The sequence below is a fragment of the Prionailurus viverrinus genome, chromosome A3, assembly GCF_022837055.1.
Source record: "Prionailurus viverrinus isolate Anna chromosome A3, UM_Priviv_1.0, whole genome shotgun sequence".
In the NCBI taxonomy this organism is placed as follows: Eukaryota; Metazoa; Chordata; class Mammalia; order Carnivora; family Felidae; genus Prionailurus; species Prionailurus viverrinus.
Window position 1 is genome coordinate 1475409 of NC_062563.1, and position 18257 is coordinate 1493665.

At 61.4% G+C, this 18257-nt stretch overlaps 1 long non-coding RNA gene across 1 annotated transcript; it reads left to right on the top strand.

The window, feature by feature from the left end:
• Positions 1–7858: 7858 nt before the first annotated feature.
• Positions 7859–12315, top strand: LOC125162324 (uncharacterized). Its single transcript, XR_007150992.1, has 3 exons — positions 7859–8156; positions 9226–9324; positions 10621–12315. It is a non-coding gene; the product is annotated as an uncharacterized LOC125162324 (long non-coding RNA).
• Positions 12316–18257: the final 5942 nt, after the last annotated feature.

Genomic DNA, 18257 nt, shown 5'->3' on the forward strand with positions numbered 1-18257 from the left:
CTCGGCCTGACCTTGAACACGAGGCTTAATCTCTCTGAGCCTCCGTCGGGGGGGGGGGGGGGCGGGGATGACAACAGCTCCTCAAAGGTCCCTGAAGACCCTGAGCGGGATGAAAGGGAAGCGCCCTGGGGGTTGCCAAACTCCTAGAGTAACAGCACATCACGACCACAAGACTTTTTGCTTTCTGGTTGCCACAAAATGAATGTATTTTAACAGAAATCTACAAAAGTCAACCGTGTGTGTTTAAATCCTGAGGTAGGTTGGGGTAAGGGAGAAATGACCAAAGCATGACCTTAGGCCGGTGAGGGGGCGCACCCAGAGCTCGAGGTGGGTGCAACCACCCCGGGGGGAGGGAGGCTGGCGTCTTCCTGTGTGTGCAGGGGGAGGGGAGGAGAGCCGCAGCGCAGGGGGGTGGTGGTTGCTGGGCCTTAGGGTCATGTCCACATTTGCTCGTTATTTATGAAATGCTCTGCCTTCAGAGGGCCGCCCCCAGGGTCCCCGGTTTTGCCTTTGTCCCCACGCCTGCAAGCTGGGGCAAAGTCTCGCTGCTCCGGGAGCATTAGCCTCCACTGCCCGCACTGCCCTTTAAGAGGAAAACCCAGCACCTGTGCTCCCAGCTGGAGACCGTCTCTCTGAGAGTGTGAGGCAACCTCGCTGGCCTGCCTGGAAGAGGAGGCTGTTGGGAGAAAGTGGGAGCACGGTCTCTGCCAAGATCCCCGCCCGAGGAAGGGACGGTGAGCTGGTCTGCAGACCCGGCCTCCGTGCGGAGCCTGCTGGGAGCTGACCGGAGATGCCTTTGGTAGATCGTGAGCTCCCCATCCTGGGAGTGTGTGAACAGGGCTGGCCGATGCTGTGAGAGGATGCCGTGAACGCACCTCAGATGGCAGAAGCAGCTATGGGACTCACTGTTTCCAAGTTCATTTTGGATTCTACGCCTTGAAACTGTTACATACACATGATCTTCCTTTGGGCGACTCCTGTATTTCACTGAAAGAGTGAGTTTCCTTTTAAAAAGGCCAATCCGTATCTTTATCGTAGAGCACGGACGCAGATAAGAGAACACGGAAAGTGGGGTTACGTTCTAGACAGATGCTACTGTCTGCTGAGCGCTCCGGCCACAGACCCTCTTGCCTGAAAAAGGGCTGGTGTCAGACAGGTGTCCGAAGGGCTGTCGCTGACGAGGGGAGCCCGTCTCCTGGACGTGTGGGACGTGTGGGACGATCGGCGGGTGGGACAAGGAAGGGGAGAGAAGCCGGCTCCCGCTGCGACTCACTGTTGTCCCCGTGCTGCTCAGGCACTGTCTCCATCACCCACCCCAGGGAAACACTGTCCCCGAGGCCCCCCGGGGAGCCTGGGCTCCTGGCCCTCCGCGTGGGCCCCACCAAACCCAGGGTCACATTGGACAGTCTCCTCAGCGGGGACCCTCGTCCAGGACTCATCCACAGGTGCAATTTGAAAGGTAAATCAGGAGGGAACGTTTCAGGCACATTAATGCAAAACTCGGGCCTTTGGTTCTCCAATGTTAAGCCGGTGTCTTGGTACCTCGGGAGGCCCCTGGGAGCACCTGTGTGCCCGAGACCACGCCCTATGTGGCCTGCCCAAGGGGGCAGCCAGGTGCCTCGGGGCAGGTGTCATGGGGCCGAAAGTGCTGGCCCACGCTCCACTGGCCACTGGTGCCGTGGGACTGGGCGGCGGCCTGCTCTCCAGAAGCCACCCCTGTCCTTCAGCGTGTGGGGGACGGATTAGGAGAGCAGGGACGAGGCCTTCGAGAGGTCACTCACAGAGCACAGCAGCCTTTGAGAATAAGCCAACCTGATAAAGTGCCCTGGAACATTCTGAACTCAGTTCTATTCCGGGGGGGGGGGGGGGTGGCAGGGAGGTTTGTCTGGAGAGGAAGTAATTAGAAGGAAAAGAAAAAAAGTACCCAAGTTGCACCGGCCCCCCTGTGGTCCCGCGGAGGCCGTGCCACCGCCTGTCAGAGCCTCTCTAGGAGACTCGCAACAGACATGTTACATTTTTACGGTCGATCACCACCGTCTGGTGTCACCTCCGGAGGCACCCCAGGAAACCGAGATGTGTAAGCTCCTGCCGACCGGCACACCCTCTCTCCGTGTTCGCCCGCTGGATTTACGCACATCTCACACCTCCTCGTACGATCAGAAGCAAAGAGAGAGGGAGAAACGTTCCCCACGTCCCAAGACAAGTTGATGGTCAAACCAGAAGTGCCCCTGACGCTCCACAGGCAGCAGATGGGGCGTCGTGTTCTTTTTAGGAGCCGCTCCTAACTGAACAGGTCGCTGCTCAGAGAAGCTGCTGTGACACTTTAGTTTCTGGTGGAGAAAGAAGGGGTCCGGGCTTTCCTGCCCGACTACACGGCCGTGTGATCTGAGGACGTCACTTGAGGACACCCAGGGCACCAAAGTTCCAGGAAAGTCCGACTCAGCAGAGACGGGGGAAGGCCCCTCTCTCTGCAGCTCCACGGCACAGGTACTCCGGGACCCGCCGAATGGCAGGTGCCAGGCTCCCGCGACCCGTGGGGTCCAGCCCTTGTCGAGACCCAGGGCCTCGGCCGCCCGGCACTTCCCTGGAAGGATCACTTGACTTTCATTGGGATCCACTTGTGCGGCCCTTCTCCGTTCGCTTCCACAGAGGCAAATGTCTGCCAGCCGGAGGGCTTCTGGAACTGCCCAGGCCTGCCCCGGGCCTGCCCTGTCGGACTGGGGTGGAGGTGGGGTCGGAAGGTCTGTTTGGCAGAGACCTCACATTCCAGAATGACCTCATGGTAGGTGAGTTGTTACTTCAGCCTCACCGATCCGCACGCGGGGCCTCCCGACGAGGCCTTGGGGAGTCCAGCCTTCCCGCTCGCCGTTGTGCCCACCCAGGTAACGCGCGTCATTTGTGAATCCTGTTAATTGGCCTGACTAGGAAGACGGTATTGCATCGAGGGTGTTTTTGTGTCGGAAACGCTTAAAGCAAACATTCAAATTATCAACAATTATTTGTAGGCCTGCTTGGGCATTTCTTCGTGTTTGATTTTGTTGGAAACCTCAGCAAATGGAGTGGGCGGGACCTTTCCCGCCACCGAGGCACTGCCCGGGGCATCTCTGCCCCTACGGCCACAGGAAGGGACGACACAGGATGCAGGGGGCCGGGGCCTCTGCTTCTCCGTGGGGCTGGGTGGTCTGCCCCGTGCCCTTCCGGCCCCAGCCCTCCCTTGTCCAGTGTCCTTGTCCTGTCTCCCGCCCGCCTGGGCCGCAGCTCACGCCCCACAGCCCAGGCCGACCTGCCGCCTGCCCTCTCACTCCAGCCAGGACCCTCCTGCACCACAAACACCTCATGGGTCGTCCCGTCTCCGTGCCTTACACTTGCAGCGTACTTGTTTCTGGAAGTTTCCTTCCTTGCTGACTATGGACACCTCTATCCCACCTCCTCCAGGTCCTCAAGGACCATGTCTCTCTCCGCACTCCTGGAAGCCAGATCTCCGGGCTCTGTAGGTCTTTGTTCGTGGGTGTAGGCCTCACCCTGGTACCTGCCAGGCTGCATGCTCCCTGCAGAACCTTCCAGAAATCTGGCCATCCAGCATCGACACTCAGGCTGCCAGTGAGGCACTGATGGTGTGAGGAAGGGGGGGGACACATGTTCATGAGACATGATCGCAAGGGGGCTGCCTCAGTTTCCCCAGCTGTGGGAGGCATCCTGGACATCCACAGCCTAGTGCCGGCCCCAGGGTCCCCTCTGCTTGGCATGGCTTCATCATGGTCCCAGAACTGCTACCTGGGCTGACCCCTTCAAGCCCGGTGGTTCTGTTCACTGAGTCTGGCTGAGCCACCTTCCTCCCCTACCCTGACCTTCTCAACCTCCATCCAGGACAACATGGCTCCTTCCCAGCAGACAAGCTGCAGGGCCTGAGAGCCCCCTTCCCCGGAGTCAGCTGCCAGACCTCCCCGCCACCAACCCCTGTCCTGGAAATAAGGGACAAATTCCGAACTGAGAAACAGACCTCCAGGGGCTTCTAGCTTAGTGATGGGACAGCAACAAGGTGGAGACCAGCTGCACGGCAGTTCTCAGTAAGTGCTGGGGGGCTGCTAGGAGGGAGAGACCACGTCGGGAGGCCTACCGGCCAGTGTGAAACGGCTCTGGGGCGGCTGGGGAGGGCAAAGCTGGCAGGTGCAGCGGGAGAGCCAGGCTGTCCGCAGGCAGCTGACCTCGGGCACTGTGCACTGGCATCGGGTGGGTCTGGTGCGGGAAGGACAGCCGGCTGTAGTCACAGAGGAGGGGCCGAGATTTGCAAGGAGACAGGACGCTGAGTCTGGAGCCTGCCAGGCACGAGTCAGGTGGAGCCGTCACTGCAGGCAGGGAGACCGCCCTGAGGGGGGTCCTGGGGCCCAGGGAGACCCTCGTGGGAGGACTGAGACTTTGGGACTTCGCCTGAGGGGGGTATGTCCCTGCAGAGCCTGGCTTGGGGGGCCAAGGGACCAGGCCCTCTCCAGGCTCCCCGGCTGTGAGCAGAGAGCTGCCTGCAGAGGCCCCTGGAAGGACCACTGGGGGGAGGCCAGGAGCGAGCCCTCTGGTCCCCCAGCTTCCTTCTCCGGAGCCCTGGTGGCCACCAGGACCCCGACAGCTTGCCGACCCACCCTGCCCCGGGACGGGGGACCAGGGGGCTGGGTGAGCTCAGGTGAGTTCTCCCAACACCCGAGCCTGCTCAATGGTGAGATCTTTCCCAAAGTCTCCACGGTTCGGTGGCCTGTGGCCAGCATCCTGCAGGACTGGTGGGCACCTTCCCCATCCCGGGGTCGAAATGCGATTCTCCCGCTCGCCCAGAGGCCTGAATGTTCTATCAACCTCAGGAACACCGAGACCCAGAGGGGATTTGGAGAGCTGGCTTAATTTCCGGATCCCAGATGGCTTGCCCCGTCACAGGAAGTGGGTGGCTCGGCAAGGCCCTCCGAGGCCCCCTGCCTCCCTCACCCCGCCCCTCCCCTCGTGGTGCCTCCCCCCTCCTGCCTCCAGGCCTGCGGGACCCCTCCCTGCAGGTACACCTGAGGCTTCCCAGAAATGCTTCCTGAAAACCCTCCCACAGGCTCCTGGCTGGGCCGGGGGACCCGCTGAGGTCACCTCCGAACCCGGCCCCACATCCTCCCGTGCAGACCCCGCCCCCGCCTCCTAAGACGACCTCAGCGCCCGCTCCTCACTTCTCCCCCCTCGCTGATCACTGCCCCTCCCAGGAACGCATCTCCCCTGCCCGCCAAGGCCTTACACGCCTGACGTCCTTCTCTGCCTCCTCTGTCCCCTCACTCGTGAGGCAGGCTCGCCGTGGCCCAGGCCCCAAACCTGTGCCCGCAGCCGGCGTCCTCTGAGCTCTGCCTTCCAAGACCCATGGCTGGCCTCCCCCGTGTCCCCCCTGGGAGGGGTCCGTGTGGGTCTCTCCGGCTGACCCCCGACCACAGGCATGGCCCAGGGCCTCCTCCTTGGGCCTCGACTGGCTCCCTCCCGGTGTCCTCGTCTTGCCCAGGGACCTGTCCAGACCGTTTGGGTTCTCCAGTCTCCCGTCACCGCTGCTTGCCACTGTCCCTGCCAGCCCCCCGGTGGATCGTCGTGTATTCGGAAAACGCCAGCCTCCCTGCCGTCGTTCCGGGGGCCGTGCTGGGCTCCAGTGCAGACAGCCCCCTGCACACCTCGGCGTTTCGGCCACCTCGTCCCCACCTTGTTCACGGTCACATCCGTGCCCCTCCCCAGGGCCCCACCTCCAGGGCTCCCGGAGACCCCAGAGCCCTCGGCCAGGACGTCCCACACCCTCCGTTCGGCCCCGTTTATCCCACCCGGGTCTTGCCTCCCTTCCTCCCTGCCAGGCTTTCTTCTCCCCACCCTCCATGACTCGCGCTCCACCTCTGTCTCTGCCTCTCTGTCTCTCTCTGTCTCTGTCTCTGTGTCTCTGTCTCTGCATCTCTGTCTCTGCGTCTCTGTCTCTGCGTCTCTGTCTCTGCATCTCTGTCTCTCTGTCTCCATCTCTGTGTCTCTGTGTCTCTGTCTCTATCTCTCCATCTCTGTGTCACTGTCTCTCTCTGTGTCTCTGTCTTTCTGTCTCTGCCTCTGTCTCCATCTATGCGTCTCTCCGTCTCCGTCTCTGTCACTGTCTCTCTCTGTCTCTCCGTCTCTGTTCCTGTATCTCTGTCTCATTTGTGTCTATCTCTCTGCCTCCTCCGTTGTCTCAGGAATTTATTTATTGCCAAGCGACGTTGCAACAGTGTCACAGGGAACGTTTAAAGGACAGAAGTTTGCTCCCGGCCCGGGACGTGAGCACAGTGGCTGGTCTTCCCTATTTTTCTTGTTTTCTCTTGGCCTCGGCCAGCAACCTGGTGGGTGAGGTACAGCTCCAGAGGCAGCCTCTCCTCAACACTGCGTCCACGCGGACACGTCCCCTGGCCGGTGTCGGCACCGTCCTCCTGCCGATGGCCACGTGCCTGTGTGGACATGTGTCCCGGGGGACGTCGGCACGGGTGGTGGGTCCCCGCCACGGCCTTCGGGGAACAGCCCGGCAGAGCCTCCTTGCTGGGGCCTGGAAGGCATGGAACCCGCACCCAGAGATGCCGGGGACCTCCCCCTGCAGCCACCACACGGGAGCCAGGCTGGTGTCGCCGGAGGCGGGTCCGCACTACGCCCTTGTGCGGTGGGTCCCTCCAGCGCGCACCTGTTTTAGCGGAAGGTGGGGAAGGGTGACCGCTGTCAGCACTGGGGCCGCAGGCGGAGGGAGGGGGGCAGCGTGACTTCTCCTGGACGCCCCCGGCTGGGTCCGTGGAGCTCATGTTCCCTTGTCTTAAGAAACCCATGAGGGCCCAGACACCGCAGAGGCCAGATGCCCCCAGTGTGGCCCCCTGGGAGCAGCCGGGGGAAGGGAACTCGGTGAACGGCCGGGGCCAGGACGCCGTGCTCCTGAGGATGGGCTCCATCCTCCACCTTGGCGCCAGCTCCCTGGGTGGCCTCCCGCACCGGGCAATTACCACCTCAGTCACCTCCCACGCGTCTCAGTCCAGAGCCAGGCCAGCCACGGTCCTCGGGCAAGACGCCGCCCACGCGGGCAGGGGGCCGGCTCCCTCCTCCTGGCCCCCTCCTCCAACCCTCCCCCCTCCCTTCTCCCTCCCTCCTGTCTCCTCCACCCCTCCCCCTCCCCCTCCTCTCCCTCCTCCCTCCCTCGTCCTCCCTCCACCTGGCTCCTCACCCAGGTCACCTGGGCTCTGCCCCTCCCACCCCACCTTCGTGTCCTAGGCTGTCCTCCTCATCTATGAGCACAGCCTCCAACACGGTCCTGCCACCTCCGCTCCGACACGGGCCGCCCTCTGTCCTCGTCCGCACCCTCAGGAGGGTGCTCCCTCCTCCCCGGACCCCAGGCTGAGGACCCCCAGAGAAGGTGCCCACTCTACCCCACGCTCCACGAGGGGGCCCCGGCAGCTTCTGGTTGGGTAGAGGCCCCAGTCCCGGGAGAGGGGCCACCCCAGGTGGGCGAGCGAACCCCCTTGGCACAGAGCGCGCCTTCAGGTAGGAAATCGGCTGATGTGCCGGGAGCCACAGCTTTCGTGCGGAGACGGCGGAGGCGCAGGTGCCCGCCCACCAGGCGCCCCGGGCCCGGCTCTCGGCGGGCAAACCCCCTTCTCCCCGCTGCTCCCGTGGGCCCGAAGTCAGCCCCTGGCCAGAAGCCCCTCCCCCACCACGGTGGACTCCCGGTTTACGCCTCGGCTGGGCGCGTGTGGGATGCTCTCTCCATGTGGGCAGGTGACGCGGAGCCTGGCGCCCGCAGGGGCCAGAGCTGCCTCTGGGCTGCCTCGGCCCAGACGTGGTTTCTCAGGCCATGTGGCGGCATCTCTCAGGAGCACACCCACCGCTCCTCTCCTTCCGGGGGCTTCTGAAAAACACACGGGCCAAGCACCGTTGGTGAGGATGGGACGTGGTGTAGCTGCCGGGGAAAATGGCGCAGCGGTTCCTCGGAAAATTCGGAACGGAATTGCTGTGCGAGCCGGCAACCCCACCTCTCGGCGTATCCCCCCGAAAGCAGGGACTCGGGGGGATCTGTGCGCACCCACGTTCACAGCAGCCTTATTCGCAACAGCCGACAGGTGGAAGCGACCCGAATGTCCGTCAACGGAGGAGCAGGCGAACAAGCTGTGTGTGTCCATACAGTGGGGTATTCGGGCTTAAGGGGGCCGACGTGGGGCAGTTGCACGGGGTGGGGTTCCAGATGGCAGGCTTCACAGTTGGCTGAGTGAGGTTGGGGCTGCCAGGCCTGATTGACTCACAGCCAGTTCCCTTGGATCAGGAAGGTGGAAAAACCCCAAGAATGTGAATAAGTATTTTCCTGACAACCTTCGTTAACTGTGTCTCTACATGGCCCGGGAGATGTTAATTTCCTTGTGTCCAGGTCTCACTCATAGTGACAGAAACACTGTCTGGGGGTGTCTCTGCCTCCTGGGTCCCCCACGTAGGGAGAGGCTCCCTCCCTTTCTAGGCAAACTAGGAAAATGATGATGGTGATGGTGAGAGTGGAGATAACGGTGATGGTGGTGATGGTGGGTCAGCAGCTGGGCATACAGCTCTGGGTTTTGAGAACAGTCAGGCTGGAGGGCCAAAATGGGATGTTGTCTGTGACACTTACGTGGTATTTATCTCAGACCAAGGCCAGGGCCCTCTGTGTGGGGTTTGCAGGGAGGAGACTGGGAAGGACGGGTGTCTGGGACATGGAGAGCGGAGGGACCTGCCTTTCTAGTCTCTTCTGACATCCCACCTCACGATCATGTGTCCCGAGCCCGGGCGGCCCTTGGCCGCACGCATGCCTGGGGACGGCAGGGTGGCCGGCCTCCTCCTCCCTCGGCACCGCTCCCCGTCCCGACCACACCCTCGGCAGGACCAGCCCCACGAGGAAGTGCATTCCAGCAGCTTCCAGCTTTCGTCCTGGGCGCTGCGGCTGGGTGGGCGGGAAGGTGGCCCGCCCAGGACCGTGTGTTGTTCCGTCCTCGTTTAGGGCAACATGAAGAAGCCACATTAAGCTCTAAACCAGAGACTCAGAACCGCAGGATTCCGTCGTGCCCGGTGGAGCAGAGAATGCTCACTGGGCCCAGACAGTGACCGGCCCGCCGTCCCTCGCTGGGCCCAGACGGTGGCCTGGCTGCGCTCCGCACGTGGACCATGCTGTGCGCGGCTAACGCACCCGCTCCGTGTTTCTGTTCTGCACCACAGGCGGTTACCTGGAAATGGGAGGACGGTTCATGACGAAAACTGAGCTCATAAGGTGGGGATTTGCATGAAGCGTTCTTTGACCTCGTTTCTGGGGAGGAGGTAAGAGCTGGGGCGTCTACGTGGGTGACTCCAAACTGCTGGCCCGTGTGTGCCCCGTGCAATGCTGTGTCACTCTCGGTGGCTGGGAGGGACGCAGGGATGAGGGGCTGTGGGGCCAGAGTCTGACCTGTCCCGGCAGGCGGGGCGGGGGCGGGGGAGGGGGGGCCCGCCATGCCCTTGGGGGCACCGGCTGCAGCACAGTCTGCTCTTTCTGGGGAAACCGGAAGGAGTGTGGTGTGGACGGCGTTTCCCCTTTTTGATAGTCACACACTTGGGTAATAATAAAGAACTGCCCTTAAAAATATCCAAATGCAGAGTTGCCGGGAGGTTTTGTAGAAGACGAGGCTCGCTCATGGGCGCGTAGGGGCAGCATCCGCTTCTGAGGGGGGCGGTCGGCACGGGCCCACACGAACAGGTCCCCGGGCCCGGGCTTCGGCCCCGGGAGCCCCTCTGGGTGCCGTGCAGCCAGGGCAGGGGAGGAGGAGCTGGGGAGCCGCACACGAGTCCTGAGGTCTCCCGTCCAAACTGCAGACTGCCACATCCTGTCGCTCTCCACGTGGGCCCCTGGCGGGCGGAGGTGACCTCCTGCCTTGTGCCTGAAGCTGGAGGAGGGCCCCTCGCTTGGTGCGGCGTGGTTTGGGCCCGGTTCGAGGTTCATTCTGGGGGAACGGGGGCAGAGCTCGGCCACGGAGCCCCTGCCGCCTGCCCGCGGTGGGTGGGTGGGAGTCCTGAGACCTCGGGGCTGAGAAGGAGTCGCGTCTTGCTGGCCTCTCTCCCGCCTGCGGCCGGGGTCCTGAGTCCTTGGCCACCTGGGCCTGCCCCCTGGAATGTTCTGTACCTGGGAAGTGATGCTCACGTGTGGCCAGAGATGCACGTGGTCTGAAGGTGGCGGGGGGGGGGGGGGGGAAGGGGGGGACAGCCAGACCTCCCAGCGCCCCACCTGCCATGGCTCTGGCTGCGTCCTGGGACGGCACCCCGCCCCCACAGCCGGCGGCCCCCGCCTCCCATCAAGAGCTGCCTCTGCCCCTGCTCTGCCGGCTTCCCTTATGCTGCTGAGTCACGTCCCGGATCCCACTCTGGGCAGTTGCGACTTCTGGCTGGGTTGTCAGCAGCTGAATGTCCTTCCTGCCCCTTGACAGGAAAGTTGCAGCTCTGGAAAATTACCAGGCCAGGAAGCTAAGGGAAGTTTCTGCCCTGGGGAGGCTGACAGAGGAATTTCCCAGGTTGGTCCGAGCCTGCGAGGAGAAATACTGACTCCTGGCAACCTTTATAATTTTTTTTCTTTAATTTAAGTAGGCTCAACGCCCAGCGTGGGGCTTGAACTCACGACCTCGATGTCAAAAGTGGCATGCTCCACCGACTGAGCCAGCCAGGAGCCCCACCCGGTAGCCTTTATTACAACCAATTTCCTGATTCTGGGGCAGCCGGGAAGGCTGTGTCCCAGACTGCGCTCGTGGACCCAAGCCAGTCTGTTCAAGAGAAACTCGGTCCTTTGTGAGAGGTGGAGACTCTAAGCGGACTCCTTCCAGAAAGCACGGGAACCCCCAGTGACGGCCTGAAGTGACTAAAACACGGCCAGGAGGCACATCCCTGCCCCAGCCCTCCCTAGGCAAACTTCGTGTTCAACGCACCTGAGAGTCAGGTAAATACCGATAGCAGGTTAAATACGAGTTGAACCATTAGAACAGAAAATACAGCTGCCGAGCAGCCCAGAGAGGCTGCGGGTTCCGGGAGGGGCAGGCCCAGCACTGACTGAGCTCGCCGCCGGGCACAGGTCGTTCGCTTCTGTAGGAACCACTGATCTGGACACCCGCCTCCCCCCCTCTGTCTCTCTGCCGCTGGCCCGCGTGTTTGTCGCGCCCACGTGGGTGTCGCATGGCGCACAGTTCCGGGGAAGGCTCCCGAACGCTCCTGAGGAGAAGCCACTGAGGAGTTATGCACAGCTCAGCCCCGGACGGAGCACGCGAACCTGATGAGCGGAGCTGTGGACAACCCCAGCAACCTGACGGGGGCCCCCGAGCAAGGGGCTTCGAGGCCAAGTTTGATACTGAAAGAGAAAGCCGGCTGACAGAGGCACACGTGACACCCGAGGATGCCTGCAGGGTGACATCCACCCGTCTGAGCTGCTCTGCCGTCCAGCACCCACCGGGAGGGCCAGTACGCAGGCAGGCCTCAGTTTGCCCATCTGTAAGATGGGGACCCAGCCGCGCTGCAGGGAGAGCAAAGGAGGCTGTGCCGCCAGGGGCAGGGGCCGCGTGAGCCGTCCGCAAGGGTCCTGGGGCCACCCTCCCAGCAGGTGCTCACAGTTAAGAAACACAGACTTAGACTGTATCTCTTCCTGCTTCAAACCCTCCACGGTCCCGGGAACCTCCCCACGCTCAGCACCCACGCTCCTTCTCTCAAAGGCCACGTGAGCCTCCTGTTGCTGCTGTGACAAATCACCGCGAGCCCAGGGCTGAAAACGACACACGGTCCCAGGGCCGAAGTCCAACCCGGCCTCACCGGGCTGCAGGTGTCCACAGGACGGAACTCCTTCCGGAGGCTCCAGGAGAGAATCCGGGTCCTTGTCTGTTCCGGCTCCTGGGGGCAGAGGCCTGGGGTGGAGGGCATGGAGTCTCCACAGAAGCACGGTGAATAGAGAAGAGTCGAGCTCTGGGCTCCTGGGGCCCTCGCTGGAGGACTTGTCGCGTTCTCCGCTCCCCATCAGAGTGGCTCTCCGAGAGCGGCCGGGTCGGCCTGGTGCGCCAGCTCACGCGGCCTTGGAGTCCTTGCTCATCCCTCAGAACGCCGAGTGTCACCTTATGGCCGTTAACCCAGGTGGGCTGCCTGCAGGCGGGGGGCTGGCAACATGGGTTTTGAAACCCCAGTCCCATTCGGCAACCACAGAGTGCTTTAATCTGACTTTAATTAGGTCAGATTTAAAAATTTTAATGACAGGGGGTGCCTGGAGGGCTCAGTCGGTTAAGCATCGACTTTGGCTCAGGTCACGATCTCACGGTTCGGGGGCTCGAGCCCCGTGTCAGGCTCTGTGCTGACAGCTCGGAGCCTGGAGCCTGGTTTGGATTCTGGGTCTCCCTCTCTCTCTGCACCTCCCCTGCTCCTGCTCTGTCTCTGCCTCTCTCTCAAAAGTGAATAAACATTAATAAAAAAAATTGTTTTTTAGGTTTTAATGACAGTTCAGTTACTGAAAACTTTTATGTATGTTTGGAACAACTTAGGTAAATGGATGTCCCTTTTGGACTATAAATCTTATGAAATGTAAGTACAATCAATCATACCTGATAACAAATTTAGCGAGTGAATTGAAAAGTGCGGTGAGTGTAACAAAGACACTGGACTTTGAGGACTTCTAGAAAAAAAGGAAAGTATCCCACCAATAATTCCTTATATGGATCACATGTGTAAGTGGTAAGTTTTGGCTCTGTTGGATTAAATAAGATATTCTTTCTCTTTTCCCTTAAGACAGATCTTGCTCAGCCCAGGTAAATAAAACGTATTATTACAGTTAACTTCGCCCATTTCATGTACAAATTACCCACGTGGCTCCATTATATTTTTATTGGACTGTTTCATTCCGGGTGCGCAAAGTGTAAAAAACCGAAGCAAACCCCGGCGGTTTTGCGGCGCCACCTAGTGGAACCGCGGAGAGAGTGCGTTCTCTGGAGAGCAGGCGCGTGGGTGCCGGAGTGCGACCCCCGGGGGGGGGGGGGGGGGGGGCGGGGGGTGAGGAGGGCTCCGTCCCCGCGCCCGAGCGGGAGTCCGGCCACCGTCGCCGCAGGGGCTGGAGGCCTTTCCTCCAAACCCCGAAGACAACTGCAAACAGCAAGGCTGGCGCAGCAGGGACCAGCCGCGTGCAGTGGCCTGGGCCACAGGTCCGGCACCAGAACCTTCCAGCGGCCCCGCTGCCCTCCGCGTCCTGTTGCAGCCTGTGGGCTCGGAGCCCGTTCCGAGCCGGGGACCGCGGGCACCGCGCCTCAGTCTCCCCTCCCGCCCCCGGCCACCCGGAGCCGCACACGAACGGGGCACCTCGTGCCAGCGGACCCCACCTGTGCCGCCCCAGGGCCCCCCCCCCCCCCCAGCCCACCGAGCGGGAGGCCAGTGCCTGCGTGGGGCTTGGGCAGGAGGCCATCCCCCTGCGGGGCTCGCAGCCCTGCGTGGGGGGGGGGGGGGGAGAGGGGGTGCGGTTCCCGCCCCCTCGGGGAAGGTCCCGGCTCGGCTTCGTCACCCTCCCATCAAGGCCACTTCCGGGAGCACCGTGACCCCGCATGACTCAGCCCAGGCCTCCGCGCTCAGGAAACGGCAGGTGACACAGGGTCACAGTGAAACCACCGTGACTGTGACCCGGAGCTGGAGTGGAAACGTTTGAGGAGCCGTAAATCCTTCCTGGGAAACTCCCCGGGCTTCGCGGGGGGCCGAGCCACCAGACTCCGGCCTGTGCCGCGTTCGCGTGCGGCCCCGGGTGGCCGGGGGCGGGCGGGGAAACCGAGGGGCCGCGCCCGCGGTCCGGACACGGACTCCGAGCCCGCGGGCTGCAACGGGCGTCCATCGGGGCCGAGGAGCCCCTGGAAAGTTCCGGCGTCCCGGGTGCGCCGAGGCGCCGCGCCCTCCTCTGCCCCCTGGAGGCCGGCGAGCCTGGGGACGCCCCCGGGAGGCACCGGCAGCCTCTCCACGCCGCGGATTCCAGGCAGCTGGCTTTCCCCGCGCCTCCCTCCCGGATCGCGGGCAGGGACCCCGGGGGACGGCGGCCTGGCTGCACGCTGCGGGGGTTTCGGTCACCGGTGTTTCCCTACGCGTGGCTTCCACCGTCCACACCGCAAGATCGCTGCGCGCAGGAGGCGGGGCGGGCCCTTCTGGAATCGCGCGCCCGCCCTTCTCTGGGGAGAACACACAGCAAAGCAGGGGGAAAAGCAGGTGCTCCAGCTGACCCCACCCACCCCAGGCGCAGACACTCCCGGACCCCACAGTCCCTACAGCAAAGGCAGCACAAATGCCTCAGTCTTGCCTTAAAAACCAAACATTTTTCAAAAAGAAAGCCTGGGCTGTGCTGCTGTTGTCATCACCGTCTCGAAGGTGTGCGTCTCGACGCAGCGGCCGGACGGGTGTGGACAATGGCTGCCGTCACCCTTCCCGGTGCCCAGTCGGGCCTTTCCGAGGGCTTGCCACCACCCGGCCCTGCGGAGCTGCCATCCTGGCTCGGGGAGGCGTGGCATCGAGGTCTGGCCCAGGGCCCCGTGGGGCCTGCGGGCCCTTCTTCTGGCACCTTCCCTCCCCTCCCGGGGCCGGACCCCCTCTCTGCTGGCTCTCACAGGCTGTGCGTGCAACTTGGGCATGGTTAGGGGTCTTCTCTACACATAAACGCTACCTTTCTGACAGTTTGAGAAAGAGTAGAGGGGAGGCAAACGCTCAGCCGGGTCCCCCAGCGCCGGGCTCTCTCCAGGCATATGATGCACACGCCTGCCGCCCAGAGGGAGGGGCCCCGCTCATTCATTCGCTTTGCTGTAGGCCATTGTCCAAACACTCACAGTTTACCCACTGAGCTGTTCGCGGGCACTTGGGCCCTACCACTTTGGGGCTGTTCCCAACGGCACCGCCATGCCTGCGGGAGCGGCCACACTGGCGTGCCCGCGTGTGCACTTCTGATGGAAGCGGGTGCCGCGGCGTTGTGGCTCCAGGATACGCTCGTGCCTCGCCTGGATCTGTGTGATCCGTGCCAAGCAACGTTCCCTTGGAAAGAGGCTGTGTTCTTCTCGAATAAATACAGCAGCAAAACCCAGGTTAGCCGTAGCATGGGTGTTTATCAAGTCCTTCCAAAGCGGATCCCAACTCTGTGAGGTGCATCGAGGGGGCAGACACGATCACTTCTGTGGCGTCACGGATGAGGATAAAGTGAGAAGTCGGGTGGCTCGCCCTGAGTCCATCGCTAGTGAGCGCGGAGCCTGAATCCCACCCGCTGGGCGCTGGCGCTGAGGTGAACAGTCTTCGTTCCCATCACTTACCTCTCCATCACTCGCATTGCCTTGTAAAAAATCGGTTTTAATTGCAAGGGGACTATGGTAATGGTTGTCCCGCCGCGCCCCGGCTCTTTCCTCCTCTGTTATGACAATAACCCGCTTGCTAAGCGGATGCCCGTCTTCCCTGTGTTTGCAGCCCCATTCGGGTGCGTGCCTCCTTGCACTACGATCCTAAATAACTGTTGGAAGTGATTTATAGAACAAAGTCAGTGGGAACAGATAGGGGAGTCATCAGCAGGACACTGACCGGCCTGTCTTGTGATTTCTTCTGATTTGCCGCGAGTAAGTTTAGGAAGGCCCGCTGCTCACCCCGGGCACGGGTGGGGACGGCCCTGGGCCCTTGGCCGCCCACCTGTCCGACTCTTACAGAACTGCGTGCGCATCTGCCCACTGTTTCTGGAACTCTCTTCACCCCACTCGGCCGTGCTCGGGGTTACACGCTTCGTCAGTGAGCGTTCTTTTACAGCATTTCAGTGGCTGCGTACGATTCTCCCACAACCTGCTTATGCTCGGAGACCGTTTCCAGCTTCAGGTGCTATGTGGAGCGACGGTGCTGGATGCAGATCTTCCCGCGGGAATGCATTTTTTACGGACATATTTCTATGAATTTTATTAGGATTTCGGTTCATTGTATCTAAATGCGCCCCGTTGCCTTGCCCCCACCCCAGCCTTCGTGCCGCAGGGCATAAGGGGTCTTTTCTCTGTTCTTTGGCCAGAAGTGGTTTTATGATTTAAAACATTGTTTGCCAGAAGATAAATTGAACGCCATCGATGCTTTTGTGGCATTTCTCTGACTCCAGCGAGGTGAAGCATTGGTCATGAGCTCAACCGGCCGCAGTGCAGTTTGTGAAATGCCTGTTCAAGTCTTTTGCCCATTTCTTGTGGGTGCACTTGTCCTTTAAAAATGTAGTGCATTGGGGCACCTGGGTGGCGCAGTCAGTTAAGCGTCCGACTTCAGCCAGGTCACGATCTCGCGGTCCGTGAGTTCGAGCCCCGTGTCGGGCTCTGGGCTGATGGCTCAGAGCCTGGAGCCTGTTTCCGATTCTGTGTCTCCCTCTCTCTCTGCCCCTCCCCCGTTCATGCTCTGTCTCTCTCTGTCCCAAAAATAAATAAACGTTAAAAAAAGTTTTAAAAAAATGTAGTGCTTTAAGGGCGCCTGGGTGGCTCTGTCGGTTAGGCGTCTGACTTCCACTCAGGTCATGATCTCGCAGTTCGTGAGTTGAAGTCCCTCGTCTGGCTCTGGTCTGATAGCTCAGAGCCTGGAGCCTGCTTCGGAGTCTGTGTCTCCCTCTCTCTCTGCTCCTCCCCTGCTCACGCTCTGTCTCTCTCTCTCTCAAAAACAAACATTTAAAAAAAAATTTTTTTTAATGTATTGCTTTATAAAATCATTACTAACCATTTGTGACATATATTGAAACACTTTCTCCTGGTTTGCCATTTGCTTCTAATTTTGGTTTATGGTAACTTTAACCATTCAGATGTTTTACGTTTTTATGTGGTCAAATATATGAGTCTTTCCTTTTGTGGTGCTTGGAAAGACTCACCATCCCAGAGCAATAAAATAACTCACTGTGTCCCTGTTATTTTATCTGTCTGGCGGATTTGGGTATACGGTGACGTGACGCTTCTAAACCTTGGTTCCAACTGCACATTTAAATAATTAGCTGAGGGTCTGGCACTGGTGACCCACGATCGCAGATCGCGTGTAATTATACGGTTTGAAAGGGATAGAGGCTAATGTATTCTAGAGATCTTCATCGACAGCCCTGAATAAACTCATTTGTCCGTGTCCGTGGGGTTGGAGACAATGATTTTCCCCCAACCGGAGATCTTTCAGCTACTGGGCAGTGACCCCTGAGGTTGGGGTCTGTCTCAGGGCCACTGCCGCCCCCCACGTACACACACAAGGTCGCAGACGGAAGGGAAGAGCCCGAAGCAGCGTCCTTGCACACACGCCGGGCGTGAGTGTGGCCTGGGCTGTGTGGCTGCGTCTGGAGATCGGTCCCCAGGGGCCAGGCGGGCACCCAGGAGGGTGTGGGCCGGAGTGAAGGCCGCCTCGCACCGGGCGGAGCCGCCTGGGAGGACGCCCCTGCTCGCGACGCCGGGCTGCCTGGAAAAGACCTGACTTGTGGGATTTCATAAATCAAGATGATTTTCGTGTCGAGGGTTGAAAATTGATTAAAATCTGAGCTGTCACGTGTCGTATGGATCCGGGAGGCCGGTCTCCCTCGCGCTGTCTCTGCCAGAGTCCCGGGTATCAGCAGTTTTCCCGGAAAGCCATCTTTCCACGTTTAGCGTCGGTGCCATTACCGTGATGCCGTGGTGGCCGCGGGCCTGGCAGGCGGGGGCTCGGTGACTGGGGTTCGCACAGCTCCCGGCACTGCTCCGCTCCTGAGAACCTTGGCCGGGGGGGACCCGTAGGGCAAAAGCTGAGGCGTGCTGGCCGGATGCCTCAGGACCTCCCTGCCGCGGGGGCGGGGGCTCCCGCTGACGTCAGATCGCTGGGCCGGGTTCGCGCTGGGGCGGGGGCCTCAAAAGAGCTGACCAGTCGCTCTACCCTCGTGCCAGGCTCCCTTCCGCCCCTGACAGAGGTCGTGCGGCGTCATCACCCGCTTCCGTGAGCAGGGGCCTGGAGGGGGGCCCCCCGCGTCCACCAGCCCGCGGAGTTTTGGTGACCGTGAAGCCAAGGCCCGGACCGAGTGTGGGCGTCTGGCCCGTGGGCTCGTGCTTGGCCGTCACCTGACGAGGACGGGCCCTGGGCTCCCGCCGGTCCCAGAAGATTAAGGGGGACGGGAAACCGTCATCCTTTTCGTGGCCGAGGGCTCTCAAGCCCGACTGCGTGTCTGCCCACACAACCCCTGCCCGTTCATCCTCGGGCGGCCCGGGAACCTGTATTTTTCTCGCTGTGGGATTTTGTGCTGC